We start from the raw sequence: 23,649 nt of genomic DNA, 5'->3' as shown, positions 1-23,649 counted from the left end.
ACTTACGCGTGAGACCCTGACACCAGTAGAATGAGGTTGCGTTAAAATCTGTTGTAAAGCACTGAAACATTTACGGTTTCTTTCTATTACTCTAGAATGATGGTGACACACATAAAATGTGCCAGTCTATAACTGGCATTTTTTGAGACATGTAAACCACGTGTGACCTGCATATTATTATACACCTTAAAGATGTAAATTCCGGAGTAACCCTTTTAGATATGCAGATTGCTGCACATAGAGATATGCTGTGTTTGCCCATCGTTTTCTGGAATGATCTATACAATGATCCAGTTCTCCCTTGGAACACAAGGATACTCTTACAATGTCCACATTTAAGGTCAAGATCTTCATGGTATGCAGAATGTATCAGCACCACAAAAGTGACTCTACTCAGCATACACAATGAGATGCTATAAAAGACCTGTTGAGTGCATGTAGTAGCATAAGGGCAACAGTCTGAGGCAGGAAGGGTTGTGCCCATCTCTGGAGTGATGCTGGTGAAACAAGTAAAATGTGCAATACTCTTCAGGAAATAGATAAGCAGAATGTGTTTACCTTAATCTGGGATGACAGTCAAATAGTGACATCCAACATGCTAGTTTAACTCTTGGAAGATAATCTCTTTGAGATTTGAAGACTGTACCTGTCTGTTACTTTGGAGTGACACTTCAAGTGACCAGTAATGTTTATCTAACTCCTCTGCAATGTCTTCAGAGTGATGCAGAATGTATTTGTGACTTTGTGGTGACCGCGTCAGAGGCATAAGCTGATTGTATATGACTGTCAGCTGTCTTCGAGAAACATGCAGTGTATCTAAACCCATGGACCTATGCTTGTATAGAGAGATGATATGCTCTGTAATGTGGTAGGTATCCTCTTGTAGAAATATGCTATAATGACAGATTCCCTCTGTAACTAGAGCTCTGCACTTCCTAAGACACAGTCCCAGGAACCACCTCTAACCTAGGTGAGTGGTATGCATGTATGAGTGCAAGATGGGCCATGTGCCTGTATGAGTGCAGACACATGATTAGAAAAAGAAGGTGGGGGGGTCAAGAGGGGAAAGTTTAATGACCACGGTAGCTCAAACCCCTTAATCAACTGAAGAAACAAACAGGAGGTACCTGGTCAGATCACTTATCTACGTGCTGTGTCATGCCCAAAAGGCCACTACACCAACATGTCCTCACAGTGATAATACTGGGTTAGAAAAATTCCCATCAGCCCACCGTTATTGGTGGAGTGTCGTCATGTGGGATGTAAACCATGAACCATAGTCTCTCCCAATGCACCTGATGATGATGCGGAGATAGGTTCTGGAAGGTGTTATTCTGAACCACAGTATTTCAGAGGTAGGACCAATGGAGTGCAGTGCTTGTGCAAAAGAAAACAAAGGTGATTGTAAAATTGGCTCCTGAGACAAAAAATATGTTTATTCAGTATTGTCCAGGGTCAAGAATAAAAACAACGCCTCATAGTCTTAAAGAATGGCTATGTCATGGCGTAGTGCATAGTGGTCGACATGTTTCAGCTGGGAGGACACTTTGGGCTCAAAGATCCGGTAGGATTAATCCAAAATGTTAAATACACTTTATGTTTCACACAGTGCAGATGCATAACATCTTAAGGTCCTGAAGAAAGCTTGGACTAGTTGTCCTCCCAGCTGAAACATGTCGACCACTATGCACTACGCCATGACATAGCCATTCTTTAAGACTATGAGGCGTTGTTTTTATTCTTGACCCTGGACAATACTGAATAAACATATTTTTTGTCTCAGGAGCCAATTTTACAATCACCTTTGTTTTCTTTTGCACAAGCACTGCACTCCATTGGTCCTACCTCTGAAATACTGAGGTTCAGAATAACACCTTCCAGAACCTATCTCCGCATCATCATCAGGTGCATTGGGAGAGACTATGGTTCATGGTTTACATCCCACATGACGACACTCCACCAATAACGGTGGGCTGATGGGAATTTTTCTAACCCAGTATTATCACTGTGAGGACATGTTGGTGTAGTGGTCTTTTGGGCATGACACAGCACGTAGATAAGTGATCTGACCAGGTACCTCCTGTTTGTTTCTGCAGACACATGATGCCTGTGCCCAAACAGGGTTTCTTGCAGCTCTTGTGTGCATGTTCTCAGGGGGCAGAGCCTTGCTATTGCCTTTATGGAGTGACCTAAAAAGTAAGGTTATATACAAGGTGTTAAATATCTGATAGAGACTTCTAGCTACAGATTTCTTACCTTAGAAGTATCCCCAGAGTCAGACTGGATCCAGTAATTTTTCATGAGCTGTACTCCTGCACGCCAGTAGATAACATTGCTTGGCTTCCCGTGACCGGCGACGTCCATGCCGGAAGTGATGTGCATGGTGCCTATATCTATATAGTCGCCACCCCAGTGTGCTGACGTCAGTTCTTTTCTTTCTGCACCAGTCAGCCCAGATCCAGGGAAAGAGCTACCCTTAGTTATTTTTTTACCATTTTTTGACTTTTTGTCAAAGCTGTTTTGAGGCTTATCTCCTGGTATGGTAGGGATGTCCACGAGGAAGGCTGTATTCAAGCCTTGTGGCGCCAATCACTGATAAATGTCGGTGATGGACCTACACCTCGTCTGTCTCTGGCCCCTTGAGTGCGAGCACTACGTCGAGACCTACATAGATTGTCGCGCCATGCACCCCAAGGCCTTCAGGGAGCGATACCTCAAGCTCCTTGCGACACGATGTACGATGCCGCGATAGTCTCGATCCCAGTTGAGAGGATGGTCCCAGGTGTCAGGCTGGGTGAGAGTTTACTCCCCTGGAAGCACAAGGCAGTGTTGTGTCCTCACAGGGTGGGCACCGCATTTTGCATTGCCACTGTATTTGTTTCTTTATTGTCATTAAGTCCTGTAGCCCGTTGCCAGGACCACACAGCGGCAGAAACAAGAGAGGCAGGGTTTTTTTATGAGGTATAAATGTACGAACTCCTCCCCAACCCATGCAGGAATGTTAAGTTTTGTTTCAAAGAGGACGAGCTGGAGAAGGGGCCACGGTGTATTTGGCAGTTTATCAACATGATGGAAGAAGTAATGGGTGCAGATAATTCTGTTCATAACTCAACATGGTGCGCCTTGCTCCTGCCACCTTCAATGCCTCGAGCAGCAGGATTGCATACGTATCAGTGCTGCCTAATGGCCACCCTTTTGGAGCTGCAGTGTGCCTTTGATTTAAGTTAGAATGCAGCCCCAGCCTGCACATCTCCATTGACCTGCTGACTGCCTATTGGGAGAGGTAGACATCAGCATTAAAAAAAATTGGATTAAAATTTTACAAAAAAAAAATAAAAATTGGAAAAAATACCAACTAACACATCACAGCATCAATGCTGTAAACGGCGTGTTGCCATGTTTAAGTTTGAGATGGAGCTATCATTCGAAGTGAGTCTAACAATGCCCCTACCCTCCCTGCAGTTATGTCAAGACATTGAAAGAGAAGCTTGCATGACAATAAGGCATATGCGGGATGAGTGGTGTTACTGTGTGAGTGCAGGATGAGCGTTGTGCCTGTGTGCATGCAGGGTGAGTTATAAGAGTCCACCTGGTCTGTGAGCGTAGGGTGAGTAATATGTCTGCTGAGTACAGGGAGTGTAGCAAGTCTTTATGAGGCTATTTGCATGAAATAATTAATGGTAGCAAGCTTTCTTGCAAGATAAACTGAAAACACATCACTTACAACTATTGCTTCTAAAATCGTCTTGCAAGGAAATAATCCCCCCTGCACCGCCAACCCATGTTTGATTCAAGCTCGCTCAGACTTTATATTCAACTCACAGCTTTCTGTCCCACCACTTTTAAAATGTACTAGTTACCACAGGAGGCTATGCACCATATTTGGGAGGCCCTTACTCTCTGGAGCCCCTTCTGGCCCTATGGGTTCAGGAGGGCCACTACTGTTTTTTGACAGCAGGTTTGCCCTCTGCATGCCAAAGTCACACCTGAACCCTTCTCACATGCTCCCTTTCATCAGAGCTGTTCTAGACACAGTGAAGTTTAGGGCTTATCCTCCCGAACTGTAAGTCCAGGGTATTCAGGCTATGATACTGATGTTTCAGCCTCTACCCTGAGTTTCTGTGAGGCTAACTCTGAGGCTTCTGGGTCTCAAGGCCTCCTGTGTCCTGCTTGTGACACATGCCTGCTGGCATATGCGGACTTTGCAGTGGGACCTGAAGTTCCAGTGGGCACACAATCAGGGGACTCTCTCCAACATGGTCCAGATCTCGGAGGGCACAGCAAAGGACCTGTAGTGGTGGTTGATGAACTGCGATTGGGTCTGCATCAGAAACCCCTTCCTTCCCCAACCAGATCTGACAGTGTTGACAGATGCGTTACTCCTGTGGTGGGGCAGCCATCTGAGAGAGGTGGAGATCAGAAGACTTGGTCTCCAGCAGAATCCGGACTCCATATCCACCTGTTCTACAGACGGATCCAGACCAGCACGACCTGTGCTCTCTGGCAGTGCCGCCCCCATTCTTATCCCCTGAATCTGACACAGAGCTGGATGGTTGTTGTCTGACGCAGACACCAACACTGACTGGAGCCTTGTCACCCAGGTTGGAGCCTGAGCTTTATTCCTATGTGCTAGAACTCAGGATGATTGAGAGGGGCCACTGTAACCTTATGAATACCATCCCCTAGACCCCAATGATGACACTTGGTGTGAGGATTTGGCGGACCCCAGTGGACTGGAAACCTTACCAGATACTGGCTTGGTCTCGCCTCCTACCATGGCTGCGGGAGAGGCAGCCTCAATTGCTATGGTGGTGAGGAGAGTGGCCAAGGTCCTTGACCTTAATCTGCCCTTCAGGGCTGTCAAGCCACACGTCTTCATGGAGGTGCTTCAACTGGGAGTTAACCCATCTAAACTGCTTCTACCATTTAACGAAGCTCTCAAACTCAGTGGAAGAGTGAGAGGTGGAGTTCAGAGGAAGCTGGTCTCCGTGGAATCCAGACTCCACATCAACCTGTTGGAGCTCAGAGGGACCCGTCTGGCATTACAAGCCTTTCTACCCTTGTAGGAGGCTTGCTTAGTATATGGTGCACACTTATTTAAGTGGAGCGCCTTGCACTTATCCATGCAACCCTTACGGTGATTTTAGTGGTCTTTGATAACCTTTTGAAAGCTCTCAAAGTGGTAGATTTGGAGTGCAGCCTTCAGGCTTATCTTGAAGGAGTGTTGGGTTAACAGGTTAATCATGTAGTGTAGGTTAAACGAAATAGAACCACACAGTATATATATAAAAATATGTGTATTGATTACACAACACTCACTAACACTTTGGTATATCTCCTACCCGGAGATATATACACAAACACACAACAATACTGCAATTGCAAAAAGGTAAGTAGTACAAAATACAGTGGTCTTCAGGGGGAGACCAAAGAAAGTGGCATGTCAACTTCGTACAAAATCAGGACTTGTACCAGGAGACTCAGAGGCGCTGGGGACACAAGGAACCACCCAAGGTAAGTACCCAGAAGCCCCACGGAGGCTGCGTGCAGAGTGGAAACACAGCTGCATGTCCAATAGAAGTCAACATGAAAGTTGCAGTTGCAATTTTGGAGAAAAAGTACCCTTACCAGTGGACCCTGAAGAAGCCCCATGGAAGACATAAGGTTGGAGAGTCACCCCACCTGTGGATACCCCAGGAACCAGGATACCTACACCAGGGTAGCCAGGTTTATAGGTGTGAAGTGACATCCAATATCGTTTTAGACCACAATGGAGGACTTCAGAAAAGATGCAGTTGGAGTAGACTGTGCAAGAGTCCAGTGGAATCCAAGGGTGGATTCTTGAAGTAAAGAACCTGTAAGCAGAGGGGACAGAGTCTATACCACTTTGAGGTGAACAGGAGGCACGGAAGAGCAAGGCCCAAAGATGACGGACAGTTCAAAAGAGTTGAGTGACCTTGTCGCTGCAGCTGTGAGGACTAGGCGATGCTGAGGAAGACCAGGAGCCATGTGAAGCCTTGGCACTTGCAACAGGTGTTGATGTGAAAAAGGCACAACTTTGGGACCAGCAAGTGACTCACCAGGAGCAGGAGAGTCAGAACAGGCCCCCAGCAAGCAGGGGGAGCCCAGTGAAGCATGAGAAGACCCTTGACAGGACCCACAGGCCAAAGGCACAGGTGTCACACGATGATCTCAAGCAGTTCACCATAGATAAAGGCCCACAGTGCAGCGGAAGCAGTGAGCACCAGCTGATCTTGCAGGAAGAGATGCTGGCGGCTAGAGCTTCTTGTAGCCCGAAGATCTCTGCAGTGCAGAGCCAACAGGCCTTGGCAACGGCAAGTCGACGTGGTGCACAGGGGTTCGGTCCCAGCCGAGGGATACTGGCCTCCAAATTTCAGAGAGGAATGTCAGGCCTTGAGGGAGTTGCTTTTAACCACCTGTGTTGCTGATCCGTTTGAAGTGCGTGGGACGTCCGGAGCAACAGACCAGTAGGCTTTGTTGGTGAGTCTGCAGATGCAGTGATACCTTCTCTCCAAGGGAGAATACTTTGGGTGTCCTTGATGCCCACAGATCTGTTGAAGATGAAGCAGAGACACAAGCGACTAAGAAGAGTCGCAGAACAGTGAGACCAGGAGCAGCAGGAGTTTTCCATGATGCAGCCTCAGTTCCAGGCGAAGTCGAAGTGTCAAGTCGGTTTAAGAGTGACCTGGTTTCTTGCCCCACGACTAATCTGTGGACCCACCCACAGGTAAGCCCTTAACTACCTTAGGAAAGGGGTTAGGATGACTCAGGGGTCCCTCCCAGAGGAAGGGGTTGGATAGAGGGGAGGATACTCCCATGTCCTTTGTCCAGTTTCGTGCCAGAGCGGGAGTGAGGGACTCCCTGAACTGGCCCAAACCGGAGTATGCAATGAGGGGACCAAATGTGCCCTTTCAAGCTGTCTGGTGGTGCTGGCAATTACCCCGCCCCCCCCAGGTAAATACACTAAGTCCTGTCTGGGAGGTGGTCACACCTCCCTGTGACAGGGAATCTATTGTTACACCTTCCCCTGCTCAACTCAGCAGCAGGAGGGCAGAATCGTATCTGTTGTCAGCAGAAACACTAGCTGGCTGGCAGTCCCAGGAAGGCTGTTACCGGGGGGAATAGGGGCTTCCTGTAAGATCCCCTCAGTGCATGGAATCATACATCCAACACTGGTAACAGTGTTGGGGTATGTTTCCAACATGTTTGATACCAAACATGCCCAGGTTTGGCACAGCCACTATATAGTTAGCAATTGCGTAATGACAGATGGCCACTAAATGTATCAAAATGGCTGACCGTACTTCGACTCTGGGGTTTGTAGGGGTGTCCTGCTCAAACCTCTCTCTTCAAGTCCCCTATTGTAAATAGGTTCCTTAAAGGTCTGCAGCACCCTCACACTTACATCCAAGCACCCTGCTTTCAGGACTGAAACGCCTGCCATAGGGGTAGCTTATAGGTTTTAAGTGTAGTGACCTTAGATATAAGAAAACATATCTGTCTTGAGAGGTGCAAGCACCAATTCACATAGGCTTCAATGGCAGGTCTATAGTCAGTCACAATACATGCTGCAGCCCATGGGAGCCCCCTGATGTATCTATGCCCTGGGTACCTTAGTATCATATACTAGGGACTTACAACGGTACACCAGTAACCAATTGTGGATATACAGCAGTACTTAGCACGGTCAATTTAGGGCAGAAGCACAATGACTGGGTTCCAGATTAGCAGCATCCCATTCAGACTAGTAAAAAACATACTGACACCAGCAAAAAGTAGGGGTAACCATGAAAGCAGATTCTACTTTCCTGCAACCCTCCATCAAGAGAATGCTAGTGCAGGTGTTCACAGACAACACCACTGCCATGTGGTACTGCAACAAACAGGGCAGGGTGGGGTTGTGGACTCATTGTCAAGAGGCCCTACACTTCTGGACATGGCTTTAACGTCAATGCATATCCCTGGTGTTCAACACCTGGCAGGCTCTCAGAACAGCTGTATGGACAAACTCAGCCAAATATGTTTAGTGGATCATGAATGGCTTATCCTTTCAGAGGTAGTGCAAGGTCTCTTTCAGTAGTGGGGAGAGCCTTGGGTAGATCTGTTTGCCGCCTCTGAAAATGCACAATGTCAACAGGTTTGCGCAATGTAGTTTTCAATGCGGTTCTCTGTTGGAGAAAATGTTCGTCTTGAGTCGAGTTTAGGCCTCCGGTATGCCTCTCCTCCAATACCACTCCTGCCCAGAGTCCTCAAGAAGATCAGGAACAACCGGGTTCAAGTCATCTTGGTGGCTCCGTACTGGGCTCAGAGAGTTTGGTTTCCCGAGCTGCTGAGCATGGCCATCGGTCCCCCAATCGGGCTGCCTCTTCAGGAGGTTCTTCTGTCAGAGCAGATGGGGAGGGTTTTTGATCCGAACCTGTCAACCCTCCGCCTTGATGCGATGAGAATGAGCGGTGACAGTTGACAGCTTTTAAACTTCGGCAGAAGTCTGTAATATTACCTTGGCAACATGGCGTTCCTCCACCAAATTGGTACACACCGGGCGTTGGAATAAATGTTTGGCATGGTGTGCTGAGGAAAAGCTTATCCCCTTATCTGCTCCCCTTTCCCAGGTCCTTTATTTATCCTCACCCTGGCCCAATGGGGCTCTGCATTGGGCACTTTGAAGGGTTATTTATCTTCCATCTCCTCTTTTCTGCGACTGTCAGATCAAACATCTATCTTCAAGTCCCCTATTGTAAATAGGTTCCTTAAAGGTCTGCAGCACATGTTTCCCCAGCTCTCTTTACTATGCCTCAGTGGGACCCTAATTTAGTTCTTACTGTCTTAATATGCTCTCCCTTTGAGCCACTTCATTCTTTTTCTGATAGCCTCCTTACCATCAAGACAACCTTTCTTGTGCCAATTACACCTACCTGGGGGGTCAGAGAACTACAGGCGCTGCCTTCTCAGCCTCCTTACATCTTGTTTTCCCCCGACAAACTGGTCCTTTGGACTCCAGCACACTTCTTCCCAAAGGTCGACACTCTGTTCCACATTGGTTAGTCCATCACAGTGCCTATGTTATGTTAGATGCATTTCTAGAGTGCACGTTCACCAAACAGTTTCATGGTGCTAAGGTATCTGGAGCACGCGACTAATCACTATACATGCGCTTGTCAGAAAAGCCAGGTATTTACATTTTTTCTGAACCCAGAGTAATAGGCGGTGGACCTGATTTCAGGTGGAAATGCATTCCAGATGCGGGAGGCAAGTATGGAAAATCTGGAGCTGCCAAGAGGCTTTTAAAAAAAGTAGGAATGGTGAGGAAATTTGAGTGCATAGATCTCAGATTGCGAGAGGGGATGGACTTTTGCATGCGAGCAGAGATAAAACCAATCTGTAGAGATTTAAAAATGGAAAGTTGTTCTATGGGCAGCCCGTGCAATTTCCTCAGCAGGGGAGTGATGTGACCGTTCCAAGTTTGTTGGTACGTTAATCTGTCTGCCTGATTTTGAACCAGTTGGAATATTCAGGTCAGACACTTCGGTAGGCCAAAGTAGAGGGACTTTGCATAGCCCAACCTGGCGGTGACAAAAGCAATAGTAGACTGGGTGAGAGCCTCGAAGGAAAATAATTTACTGATCTTCTCTAATTTTTTGGAGCTGTAGAAAGCAGGTGGAGATTATAGCCTCAAATTGAGGTTTCATTGACAATTTGGCATTGGTCAGTACTCTGAGGCTCTTAACTGAGTTCTTGGGCATGGGGAGAACCCATGGGGACAGGCCAGAATGTCGACCTCCAAGGGTCATGTTTATTTATTTCTGGTGATGTCAATCTCTCTCTGAGTTTAATTTAAATCGGTTGTCATTCATCCAGATTAATAACATTGTGTTTTGGAAAGAGAATTTGCATTCCGGGGAGTTGTCTGTACTGAAGATCAATTGCAAATCAACTGCATAATTGTAAACTTTGACCTTCAATCGGTTCAAAGAGCCCACCAGTGGATAAAAACATACAAGTTAAAAAGGTTGGGGAACAGAGAAGATCCCAAAGGAACACCACAGGTCAACCTAACCTCAGGGGAGCGGAAGGCAGAAAGCCTAACCGCCTGGGGCCAATCTTTCAAAAAATAGACAATTCACTCCTGTGCAGAAGGTTGAAGCGCTGCGGCCTCAACACGGTTCACCAGGATGTTGTGGTCGACCTTGTCAAATGCTGCCCAAAGGTCAAGAAGCAACAATGCCTAGTTGGTGTCCATGTCGGCTGCCTCTCGTAGATCGTCGAGAGAATAACCGTCTCAGTAGAATGGGCCAACCGAAAGCGGGCTTGGTGGGGGTCAAGGAAATTTGTTGCCTTCACAAAAGAGCAAATGCCATCAGCTGCATGAGTCTCAAGCACCGTTGCCAGGTAGGGAAGCAAAGAAATATGACAGTCGTTTTTAGGTCTCGCTCCTGCGTTGCAGTGCGAAGCATTGCTCACACAGCGGGAGACCTCTTGAGGGGGTTTCAAAACGGACCTAGGAATCGCAAACGCTCGTTCATGTGCTTTTCCTTTTGGTCCATGTTATTGGCTTTTGCATGCGTCTTTTTATGAAAGACAGCACACAATTGGCCAAAGGTGGGCGCATTCCACCGTCCATGGCCTATTGGTGTCTATTACGCAAACTGGCTGTCATGTGGTTTCAATTATCGTGCCCAGAGGCGGGCGTGATAATTGAAACCACTTGGCTCGCTGTGGCGCGCGCTCGCGCACCACTCGCGGGCTTCTTTGTTTTTGGATCCATTTCACAGGGAAGCAACTAATCTCGAAAGGTATACTTTTCAAGCGCATTTTTCTTAATGCATTTTTCTGTTTTGGGGTGAGTGAAATTTGGCACAGTTGACGAACTTGGTAACTGTATGAAGATCGGACCTTAGTTGCCTTTGGAAAACTTTACCTGTGCGAAATTTCTTGCAAAAACATTTTTATTGCAACCAAATTCTCCAAAAAGCTTTTGTAGGTTCTTTCACCTGCTGAGAGCTTTTGCTTGATTTTTCATACACTATTTTTTTTTCTTTTACACTGCGGACGTTGGCAAAATACTATGATGTTTGTTTTTAAGGAACCCAGCTATCCAATCTGCATTTGGGTGACCCTGTTTGCTGGCTCACCATTTCGCTTTGCTTCGCTTCTTGTTTCACTTGTTGCCTGTCGCCATTTTACGGCTTCGTGGTCACTTGTCCACCTGTTTCCCTGGTCCTCTTAATTAACAGTGTCTCGACCACTTACCGTCGCAGCCTGGAGATAAGAATTTGTAATGCGGTCTGATAATGCCTACAATCAGCCTTTTTTGATTTCCACACTCATTTCCCCTAGACTAAGAGATATGCAGATGTCGTGTTCTTTGTTCCCTGTAACGCCCCCTTATTTATGTGTAATTGATTTCAAAGATGGCTATCTCGGGGCTACCTGTGTATATTGTCGACCATCGCATGGTTATCCAGTGGCATCTCTGCGCCCTGTAGGCAGTTATTAAAGGCACTTGACCAACAGAGGATGTTGTCGTTTTGGTTGAGTTTGCCCCAATCCCCTACCCGCCCCCCTCCACATCCCCTCCCCACTTCCATTCAGGAAAAATTCACTCTTGTTTTTATTTGTTTTAAGATGTCTGCCATGAAAGCGCTGGATTTGCTTGTGTGTCGCACGTCAAGGATTTCATTCCTGCTCGAACATGCCAACTGTTTACCACAGGATATTATTAGATTACAGTCGTTAGCGAGATGAGCAAAAAGTGGTAACTGCAGCAGCAGCGGGATGTGATGCGGGCCTTTATGGTGTGACTGTGGGGGGGATGAGGGAATATGAGTGTGTCACCCTCCTGGGAGGCTCCATTTATATAACCACAAGGTAGCCCACCTAGCTTCCAGGTGCATCTTTTTTACCTTCCAGCCCAGCACCTCCCGACCAAAGTACCTTCCTTTTGGCTAAAGCTGTAAGCCGGCCCGCAGGGCAGTGTTTAATATCGCCTTGTTTTTTTCAAATAAAAAATTTGTAGGACAAGAAAGATTGTGGAAACGGGTTGACTCCAAGTCCTCGACTGTATGCGCCTACAACTTCATTCATTGTTTCACGTAGCGTCATCACATCACTTCAGTGCGCTAAATTAAAGGCTTTGGAAGGACAACTCACAAGCATCCGCTGTTAACATTATTGCAATTACCGATGATGCACGCGTACAGGCCACAAAATTAACTTTCTCACATACGTGACCAGGCTCCATCAGCTCATAAGCATGTCCGCCATCACCATGTCCACCATCACCACCACCACGTCCACCACCGCCACATCCACCATTGCCACCACCATGTCCACCACCACCCGTGACGGGTAATGTGTCGCTAGAGGGCAGGGGTAATAGGAGTTTCAACCCCGGCTGTACATGGGACACCTCCGTGCGCGGACTGTAGAGCAGAGAGGCTGTCTCACGCACACACATATATAAAATCATGAACACACGCAAACCAGACACCCACGAATGCACACATGCATACGGAGACGCCAACAGCACACAAGAAGACACTCAACGTCACTTCGAGACTCACGCAAAACCATTTACACGAGCTTCTGTTTGCTGTCTCAACATGCCTGACATGTCTGCTTGTCGTCATCCGCGGTCTTCCCGGTCTTCCTCTTTCACTTCTAAACTGCAGCCCTTGGCAGACACTGGCAAAGTGATTGCTCCTGTTGCATTTCCTGCATGTTTGGCCAAACGCTGGGCACGCGCCTCTGTGTGTAAATTCAAGTACGCATCTATAGCATGATGATTCCTGTTGCTTTCTTGTTGCTTGGTAATTTTGTCCCTTCTTCCAGTTGCTGGTGCGGCTGTTCTCTGTCATGCGGTGTGCCTGTTCGACTCGTCTTTCTTTTTCCCGCTCCATTTGCTTTGCTTGTATTGCCTCTCTTGCTTCCACCCTTGCTAGTGACAGGATGTTCTCCAGTGATGTTGGTTCCTTCAGAATCCTTGTGCAGAACTCTGTGTCATGACACCCTTCAATGATGCGGAGGCGAATTGCTTGTTCGTTGTTACATTTATCGAACTCGCAGTGAGTTACTAGCTTCCTTAATCGCGTCGCAAAGTCGTCTAGCGACTCATCTGTGTGTTGGAATGCTATGGTGAAAGTGTATCGCTCGAAATCAATGTTTCTTTGTGGGTCAAATTTGTTTGTCAAGCACTTTATTAGGTCTTTGTTTTTTTTTTGTTTTTTTTTTTTAAATATTTTTATTGTTGCAGAAAACGACAAAGACAAAAGTAATACATAGATACAATTTCCAACAAACTTAATAAGCATATAAATTCAATAAGTATAATTTTACGAATGAAAGAGTGAGAGTTAGGAGTGAGAAAACAAAGACTAAACAAATAAGAGAATGAGGAGCGAAAAAGGAAGAAATTAGTTAATTTAATTAATTAGTTAATGAATTGGGGGAACATAGAAATATTATTTGGCATAGTATAAACCTTTAACAGTCCCCGTTTCTTATACTACAAAAATTGTTTCCAAATCTTTTCTTTTCTAGCAAGGGCTTTTGGTCCTCTATATTTAGCAAGTGTAAGTTCTCCAGTATTCAATCTTTCATAGATTCACATGCTTGTATCTTCCCCGTCGTCATGGTGGGAGTCTCCCGGTAAATAATAATCATAGCAGTAGAAGAAAAAACTGCCTGAAACCATAGAGTAGAGAAACCAGAGGGTAACCTCTCCTCCTCATTATGTGGCCCAAACTGCAGCCAATCAGCAACCAGCCCCAGCCTACACCATTCCCAGCAGAGCCACCATACCTCAGATTTCTAACCGCCTTCGTGTGAGGAGTCTCCCTGAGCTCTGCTCAGTTTTTTCTCTCTCTTCACTGAACTTTTGACCTTTGTCAGCTGGATTCAGGTACTGTTTTTTCTTGTTGGAATTACTTCAGTCACGATGTCTGAAAGCTCTAAGAAGAGTCTTTTCAGAGCTTGCAGATCCTGTGGCAAGGCCAGACTTTTTTCGGAGGATCCTCACAAGGAATGCTTGTACTGCCTGTACCCCAAGCATATCCCTAAGGACTGCAAGTACTGCCAGAACTTCCCTCCCAAAACTCTGAGGGATAGGGAAGGGCGCCTCCTGATATGGCTTCAGAAAAGGAAGGTTCATGACTCTGAATCTGAAGGAGAAGCCATGGGACACTCCTCTAAGAAGTTAAGAGGGTCCTCTGAGGAAAAGGGAGATGTGAGGCAAAAAGCAGGAAAATCTAAGGAAGGTGAACCTTCTACTTCACTCCCTCCAACTCCTCTCAAGCCTTCCTCAGAAAAGAAGGCTCCGTCGTCGCTTCCGTCATCGAGATCTGTTAAAAATCCAGTCAGATCGACGACGAGATCGTCGACGACGGTGGCGAAGACCGTTCCGTCGACGATGGCGACGACGACCGCTCCGTCGACGACCAGGTCCAGTCCGTCGACGACGACGACGACGACAGTCTCGATGTCGACAGCTTCGTCGACGACGCTGACAACGACGACTCCGTCGACGGTGAGTGTTAAGTCTTCGTCGACGGCGAGATCTTCGTCGACGAGCATCCCGTCGACGGCCCCGTCGACGATCCCGTCGACGACCCCGTCGACGGCGAATAAATCATTGAAGATGTCTTCTCCAACGAAAATAACGTCAACTTACATCTCTGTTAAAAGGATTGCTCCGTCGACGGGGGGGTTGACGAGCAGAAAAGGAGAATTTTCAACGCCAAAGATATCACCTCTGCTACCTTCCACCATTCTAGATGGCCAGGAATCGGAAGAGGAGGGATCTTTTGGAGCGGCGTACAGTTCTTCGCAGCTCCATATTAAGCATCAGGACACTGATGAGGAAGAGCAACAGGAGGACTATGCCTTTACAGACCGGCCGGTCAGGGGCCAAATGAGATATGAGTCTTTCCACCAGGCCTATCACTATGATGATGATGAGGAGGAAGTGGATACGCCTGCGCGAGATGAGTCAATGTCGATGCCAATCTCTTTAATATCCGACTTAAGGAGTATGATAGACAACTATTATCGTCGTTTTCCAGAAGATAATGCTCCTGCGGCCTCTGAGAAAAGCTCCCAACCTGTTAAAGAGGCGCCTATAACTCAACCACCTCCCCCTCCTAGGAAGGAGGTTCAAAACGTGATCACGATTCGTGATGACCTGAATGAGTCTGATCATGAGGAGGAGGAAGGGGAAATTGCTCAGGACGAGGAAGTGGGAGACGAATGGAACCAATATATTGCTCCAACGTCTCCAGCGTCACCCTTGCCTCAATCAAGTTCTCCTCCAGCGGATATAGCCAGCTTTCATGACCTAATGGAGAAAGCGGCTACAAGGTTCAAGCTTTCTATGCCAGTCAAGGAAAACGATTGCTTCCTTTATGACTTTAAGGAGTCCTCCAGGAAGTCGGTAAGAGCTATTCCTATCATTGAGCATATCTGGGAGGAAGGACTCAAATTGATGAAGAATCCAGCTTCAGTCCCAGCGTCCATACCCAGGCTGGACAAGAAGTATCGCGCTGTAGAGAAGGCTCCAGCATGCCTTATTGGACATCCTCGTCCAGACTCGGTGGTGACTCAAGCAGCCCAGAAGCGCTCCAAGAACCCGATGGCCACATGCGTGGCGCCCCCTGATAAGGAGGGCAAGAAGATGGATGGCATAGGAAAACGCTTTGCGGTGATGGCAGCGGCTTCCATCAAAGCTACCAACGCAATGGCTCTGCTGAGTCGGTTCAATAGACAGATGTGGTCGGACATCGCGCCTTTCCTGTTGCACCTTCCAGAGGACAAGAAAGAGGAGGCAACTACCATTCTTCAAGATGGAGCCAGAGCAGCGTCGGAGTCCATAGATGTGGCAATGGACATATCATCTATAGCTTTTCGCCAAATGGCCGGGGCGATAACCCTACGGAGGCAGGGATGGCTCAAGGCTACGTCTTTTCGGCCGGAAGTCCAGTCTAAGATATTGGATATGCCATTCGATGGAGAAAGCCTCTTTGGAAAACAGATTGATGAGGCGTTGCAGGGGATAAAAGCAGATACCGACACTGCTAGATCCTTGGGATCATTGAAACAGGGCCGTTATCAGTCCTTTCGCGGTCGAGGATCCAGAGGACACTTTCAACAACAACGTTCCTCTTATCAATCTAATCGGTACCAACCGTATAACCAGCAGGGCTACCGTCAGTACCCCTCCAACCAACAATATCGGTCCTCAAACACTTCCTTCCAGCAGCAAGGAAGGAGAAAGTCCGCAGCCAGAGGAAAGCAGGACTCTGGGCGCAGACAGTGATGTTCCGCAGGCGCCTCTATTGCCGCTTCAGATCAACCAGTTCCACTACCTCTCTCAGTTTCTCCCGTATTGGCAGTCCATAACATCGGACAGATGGGTATTGGACATTATTACACAGGGTCACACCCTGGAATTCTCGCAAAAACCTCCAAATCGTCCACCTCTCTGCAGAGTTCATCAACACCTAACGGCTCTCAAAGCAGAGGTCTTATCACTCATTCTGAAAGGAGCGATAGAGGAGGTACCACCAAACCAGCGGGGAACAGGATTTTATTCGCACTTCTTCCTTATAAGGAAAAAGCAGTCATCGAAATGGAGACAGGTGCTGGACCTCAGAGATCTGAACACATACATAAAAAGGATTTCTTTCCGTATGCTATCCTTGCAGGAAATTCTGCTACTGCTTCGCAAAGGAGACTACATGGTCTCTCTAGACCTGCTGGAAGCATACTTCCACATTCCGATACACGAAAAGCACAAAAAATATCTTCGATTCATGGTGGAGGGGCGCCATTACCAGTTCAGAGTTTTACCTTTCGGACTGAAATCCGCCCCCAGAGTTTTCACAAAATGCATGGCCCCTATAGCGGCGCACTTAAGAAAACAAGGCCTACAGGTGTTCCCATACTTGGACGACTGGTTGATAAAAGGACCATCGTTCCAAGCAACGCGAAGATCTCTACAAAAGTGCATGGATCTCTTCCGAGGTCTAGGTCTTCGGATAAACAAGGAAAAGTCATCCTTTGTCCCGACTTGCGTTCTACAGTTCTTAGGAGCAATCTTGAAAACACAAGAATTGAAAGCTTACCCTTCAGAGGAAAGGATAATGAAAATCTTGAATCTGACTGCATCCCTAGCAGCAAAAAAGTTCACTTCCATCAGGATATTCAAATCATTACTGGGAATGATATCCTCTTGCATTCCGCTGATCCCCAACTGCCGTTTGCAAATGAGACCGTTACAGGAAGCCCTGGACAAGCAGTGGGTCCAAGCCCGGGGTTCCTTCGACGACAAGCTGGTCATAACAAATCAGATCAAGCGGGCAATGTCATGGTGGGGTATCAGGAGCAACCTAACAAAGGGCCTCACATTCGAACCACAATCACCAAGCTACGTCATGACGTCAGACGCTTCATTGCGAGGTTGGGGGGCTCATCTGCAAGACCTAGAAATTCAGGGCCTTTGGTCTCCTCAAGAGGCGAAACGTCACATCAACCTCTTGGAATTGGAAGCAGTCTTTCTGGGCCTCCAGGCTTTCCTTCCCAGGATCCAAGGTTCATCGGTTTTGGTGCGGACAGACAGCACAACAACAATGTTTTACCTGCGCAAACAGGGCGGAACGAGATCAAAACCCTTGTCGATTCTGGCACAAAGAATCTGGAAATGGCTATTGGGTCAGAAAATATCGCTGCAAGTAGAACATGTTCCGGGAGTGGACAACACAAAAGCGGATCTGTTAAGCAGGTCATCCGACATTTGCCACGAGTGGGAAATCAACCAGATCCAGCTGAACCGGATTTTCAAAGTGTGGGGCAAACCAGGTCTAGACCTGTTTGCGACTCTGAGCAACAAAAAATGCAGTCATTATGCCAGCAGGTTCCCTCAACAAGATTCGAGGGGGAACGCTCTTCACCTCAGATGGACAGGGATGTTTGCCTATGCCTTCCCTCCTTTCCCCTTAATTCCCAGACTACTAAGGAAAATGAGAGCAGAACCTTGCCAGATAATACTGATAGCCCCGGCATGGCCGAGGCAGTTTTGGTATACGGAGCTTCTGCAGTTGTCGGTAGAACCGAGAATACAGCTCCCGATAACCAGAGATCTGATTTCCATGAACAGAGGCCAAGTACTTCATCCGCAACTGACCTCGCTAAGATTGTCTGCTTGGAACCTTTTGAGCACGAATTCCGGTCCCTAGATATCACCCCAGAATGTCGTGAAATACTGCAAAGTTCTGTGGCACTGTCTACCAATAAGACATATGTAGCAAAATGGAAGCGATTCTGTAGTTGGTGCGTGACTAAGGCACTGCATCCCTTAACGTCCTCGGCTGAGCAAATCCTTCCGTATTTACTGCATTTAGCCAGATCAGGACTGGCGCACTCATCTATAAAAGTCCATCTCGCTGCAATTTCCAGGTATAGAAGATCACCAGGATGCCCTTCCTTGTGGTCTAACAGGCTAATCAAGGAATTCTTGAAAGGGCTGTTCAGGAAGTTTCCTCCTGTCAAGCATCCTCCACCTTCATGGCAGCTTAACACAGTATTGTCGCAGTTGATGAAAGCTCCCTTCGAACCCATACACAAATCAGAATTACAATTCTTGTCATGGAAGGTGGCTTTGCTGTTGGCGCTCATGTCTGCCAGAAGGGTGAGCGAGATACAAGCTTTTTCTATATTGGATCCCTTCATTCAATTCAAGCCGGATAAGGTGATGCTAAGAACCAACCCTAAATTTGTGCCTAAAATACCCTCTTATTTTCATCTGAATGAACCTGTCATCCTGCCGACATATTTTAAGAACCCATCCACGGCGGCTGAAAAAGCTTTGCATACTTTGGATATCGGCAGATGCCTAAAATTTTACATTGAAAAGACAAAAAGCTTTCGCAAATCAAACCAACTGTTTGTTGCTTACTCAGGGGTCAGAAAAGGGCTGGCCCTTTCACGTTCCTCCATATCCAGATGGATTGCTTCCGCTATTTGCTTCTGTCATGAGAAAGCAGGAAGACCTCTCGACAGGAAAGTCCGTGCCCATGATACACGGAAAATGGCGACGTCTTCTGCATTGCTGGCAGGAGTACCCCTTCCAGACATATGTAGAGCAGCAACCTGGTCGACTGCTCATACATTCACCAAGCATTACTGTCTGGACACGGAATGGAAAGCAGATGCAGCAGTGGGACAGGCAGTCCTGCGTCATCTCTTTAAATAAGGTACATGTTTATGAATTGTATTCTGCAAATTTCTTTTTTACTGTATAATATGCTTTTCTCTTTACGCAAATAATTATGATGACAATGTTTAATTGATCATGCCTTGGTATTGTGGAAAGTTCTTTTGTAATAGAAGCAATTTATGGCACACAGCCCTGAGATAGGAAAGGGGTCTAGCCTAGAAACGCTCTAACTACAGGAACTGCTATCTAATCTGATACAAGCATGTGAATCTATGAAAGATTGAATACTGGAGAAAGAACTAGTTACTTACCTGTACACTATGGTTCTCCAGTATTATCTTTCATAGATTCACATGCGCCCGCCCGCCTCCCCGTTTCCTTTAGGTAGACCGCCTTTTATCTCTGGTTTTCCTGTATAGCTCACTCTTGGGCGGTAGGAAATCTGAGGTATGGTGGCTCTGCTGGGAATGGTGTAGGCTGGGGCTGGTTGCTGATTGGCTGCAGTTTGGGCCACATAATGAGGAGGAGAGGTTACCCTCTGGTTTCTCTACTCTATGGTTTCAGGCAGTTTTTTCTTCTACTGCTATGATTATTATTTACCGGGAGACTCCCACCATGACGACGGGGAAGATACAAGCATGTGAATCTATGAAAGATAATACTGGAGAACCATAGTGTACAGGTAAGTAACTTGTTCTTTCCATAGTTCTAATTTCTGTAACCAATGCTAACCACTCGGCTACGATTGGAGGATCCTTAGAGATCCATGTCCTTGCTATGATTAATCTTGCACAAGCAAACAGGATTGTTATAAGGTCCTGGTTTGGACAATTGATCTCAAGAATGTCTAGTAGGACCAGCTGTGGAGAAAGTTCAGGAATCTTTATCTGATTGGATTTAAGAAGGTCTGTTATTCCATTCCAATAGCTAGAGAGTGCGGGACAGGAAAAAAGCATATGCTCTATACCAGCAGCATATGTGTCACACGTTGCACATTTAGATTTATCGGAAAGCGAATTCCCTTGCGTCCATGAGGAAATTCTCTGTGGTGTGTAATATATCTCAGTGATTGTCCTATACGACTGCATTCTTAGGTTAGAGGAGTGCACAACATCACTTAAATGAGTTAGGGCGTTTTCAATCTGCCTTGAATTTATGTCAATGTTTAATCTACGAGACCACTTAGTTGCAATTTTAGTAGTATCTTCACATTTGTCTTTAATTAGAAGTTGGTATCCCAATTTTATGAGTGATTTGGTTTTAATAGAATATAAACACTCCAAAATATCAGATTGAGTAATTTCCGTAATTTTCATTTTGTTATAGAAAAAGTCTCTTAACTGGCGATATTTAAAGTGCATATCATTCGTTACACCATTTATTATTTTCAATGTTTCAAAATCTAACATACCATTAATTCCAAATATATCTCCTAAAGTGTTAATATCACAGCTAGTCCATCGATTTCCTGTCCCATCTGAAAAGATACCCGGGAGACCTGGATTGTTCCATAGTCTGAGTTCAGCATTATAGAATGAACTCTTACTGATGTGCAAGATTTTATTCCAAATTTTTATAGCATGTTTTGCAGTCTTAAATTTGACCCGCTTGAAATAGTTTGGGTCGTGAGTGCGAAGCAGGAATTGGTTACATTCGGCACCCAGCATATACTGATGGAAAAATAAGGGAGACTCATTTTTTAGTAAGCTCCTTATTCGAAAAAAAAAGGTAGCCAAAAAGTATAGGTTAAAATCCGGAAAAGCAAGTCCCCCTTTAGCTATTGGCAATGTCAGAAATTTAATAGACCTGCGTGCCTTTTTATACCCCCAGATAAAGCTGCTACATATGCTATCCAGCTTTTTAAAAAAAATTTGATTCGGTTGTAATGGTATGGCTCTGAACAAATAAAGTAATTTAGGTAGTATTTTCATCTTAATCAAATTAAGTCGGCCTAGTAAACTAAGAGGGATTTTATGCCACTTTTGGAGAGTTATAGTAGTTTCTTTTAAGAATGTCTCGTAATTTGTTTCCAAAATTTTCCCCACTTTGGCTGCTAATTTAATACCTAGATAGACCGCTTCTCTGCAGGTGTCATAAATGTGAACATCCGGAGTATAGTTAACTATGATTTGGGTTTTACTCACATTCAATTTGTAACCTGAGATTAAACCGTATTTTTGTGCTTCATTAATTATTTCTGGCATGGCTTTATTAATATCGGTTGTATATATTGCTATGCCATCAGCAAAAGCAGTTAGTTTAAGAGCTATCCCCCCATGATTCACTGGAATAATATTAATTTGTTCATTTAGTGCATTTAAAAACGGTTCTAAAGAAAGAGCAAAAAGTAATGGAGAAAGGGGGCAACCTTGTCTTGTACCTCTTGCTATCTTAAAGTTAGCTGAGTTTATATCTCCATAGCTTATCAAAGCCAGAGGATCGTCATAAAGAGACCTTACCCAATCTAAGTAAGACCCAGAGAGTCCCAATTTCTTTAATACTTCCCACAGATATTCCCACCCCACTCGGTCGAATGCCTTTTCCGCATCTAACATAATCATACCGAGCGGGGTGTACTTTATTAGGTCTTTGTACGTTGATATCTCATTTTCTGGTAGGGTCATTAGTAGGTCATCTACTTCATCGCCCACTAAGTTGAGGAACATACCTAGTTGCTTGGCCTCTATTACATCAGTGGCCTCCATGTATCTCTGAAATCTCTTGACCCATCACTCCCATCTTATTCCCACTTGTGGCTCTGAGAGGTTGAATGGGAGAGGTCTGCGATATTGGGCGCTCTGCCTTTCACTTCTTGACTCTGCCATTTCTTATTTCTGTGTTCTTGGTCACTTCTTGTGCTTTCTTCCTGCTGTCACTATTTATGCCTCACTTTGTATTGCTTTTTCTATTTATTGTCTTCTTTTTGGCATCTCTTTGTGCCCCTTTTTATTTTGTATTTTCTTGTTCTTATTGTCCTTATTTTCTTTGTTTGGGCTTGTTTTTCACCCTAGTGGTGCTCTTCCCGGCACTTTTTTTTCCTTTGGTGCTCTTTCTGGCTTTCTTTCCATCTTTTTCGACTTTGCCTGGTTTCAAAATGGCCGCCGGCCCTTTCCGCTTTTCTTTTGGCCCTTTCGCCTGACTTCAAAATGGCCACAGAGACTCTTGCAAGACTTCAGGACCAATCCGAGCGTTGCCTGATTTCAAGATGGCCGCTCGTTGTCCTCGCGCGCTGATTGGCTCTTTCTGCCTGTCTCCAAAATGGCAGCTGAGACTCTTGCGAGAGCTCGCGCCAGCTTTCTTTAAATCTCGCGCTCATGCTCAGTGCTTACCGGGCACCTGGATCTTGCTTCTGCAGCGATCGGGATGGGCTCCTACGTCATTGCTTTCCACGGAGGTGCGAACCAGGGTGGGCTCCTGGCTTCGCTGCGATCCTCCTTTCTCACACGACGCGATCCAGGGTGGGCTCCTGGTTTAAATTGCGAGGCAGGCGATATACACGCGTTTCCTTTAACCCTCGTCGCCAGTTGTAATATTGTGATGGTCCCCCAAGGATCACGCGACACAGTTGCTTTACTTCAGGTATGTTTATTTGTTGTTGTCGCACAGCTCGCCTTGCGTCCTACCTACCATCACCACCCCCTTTTCTGAATCGTTTTTGGCCACTATAGGTGTGGCAGGGTATACTCAGACATGAGTCCCTTGCTCACTGCACCATCAGGATTCAAGCAAGCCGGGCTGACGACGGCTGAAATGCCAGAAACCGGTCCCCGGAAGCTTGTCTCCTTTCTGGTGAAGAATTGGCCTGGTAGTTTATTCTGCCCTGTTCCCATGATGCACTGGGCCAGGGACAGACTGATTTGCATATAGCCAGGTTCTGAGCTGGGATGGTGCAGTGAGCTAAATAACGGTGATGGATCAAGCCCTGATCTTTGGCCTGGGTAAGAGTGGTCTGCTTAATTCAGACACTCTGTTCATCACCACCCCCTTTTCTGAATCTTTTTTTTATTTTTTATTTTTTTACTTGTTATATTTTAATAAGAACATGGAAACCTCCAGGAACGTTCCCTCCCCTGCCCCTTGACCGGATATGGTGTCCGGTGTCCCCTCCCCACATCCCTGACCCCATGGGTTCTAGTGCCCACTATCTGGACATGACATCCATGTACAGCAGGGGCTGCAGTTTTCACTAGATAAGGACATGCACCATTCCTAGAGGTACTGAAATACCTGGTGCAGCCTGGGCAGAGAGAAATAAATGGTTAAAAACACAAAAAGCAGCCAGGGTCCTGCTCAGCTTTATTCTGCATACATATTGACACTAATGGGGATTTGTCAAAGGCTACTAATTCGGCCAGGATAATAGGATTGTCTCATGGCCCCCCTTTCTCTTCAGCCTGTCTTGTCTTATATCTGTCTCTCCT

At 46.2% G+C, this 23,649-nt stretch overlaps 1 protein-coding gene across 2 annotated transcripts in view; it reads left to right on the top strand.

Annotated features, from left to right (window-relative positions):
• LOC147679626 (SEC14-like protein 2) overlaps window positions 1-23,649 on the top strand; it is a 501,045-nt gene that overhangs the window by 261,832 nt on the left and 215,564 nt on the right. The window lies entirely within an intron of this gene.

The sequence above is a fragment of the Lissotriton vulgaris genome, chromosome 11 (genome assembly GCF_964263255.1).
Source record: "Lissotriton vulgaris chromosome 11, aLisVul1.2, whole genome shotgun sequence".
In the NCBI taxonomy this organism is placed as follows: domain Eukaryota; kingdom Metazoa; phylum Chordata; class Amphibia; order Caudata; family Salamandridae; genus Lissotriton; species Lissotriton vulgaris.
Note: the sequence above shows the minus strand (reverse complement) of the source record. Positions and strands in the feature narration are given on the sequence as shown.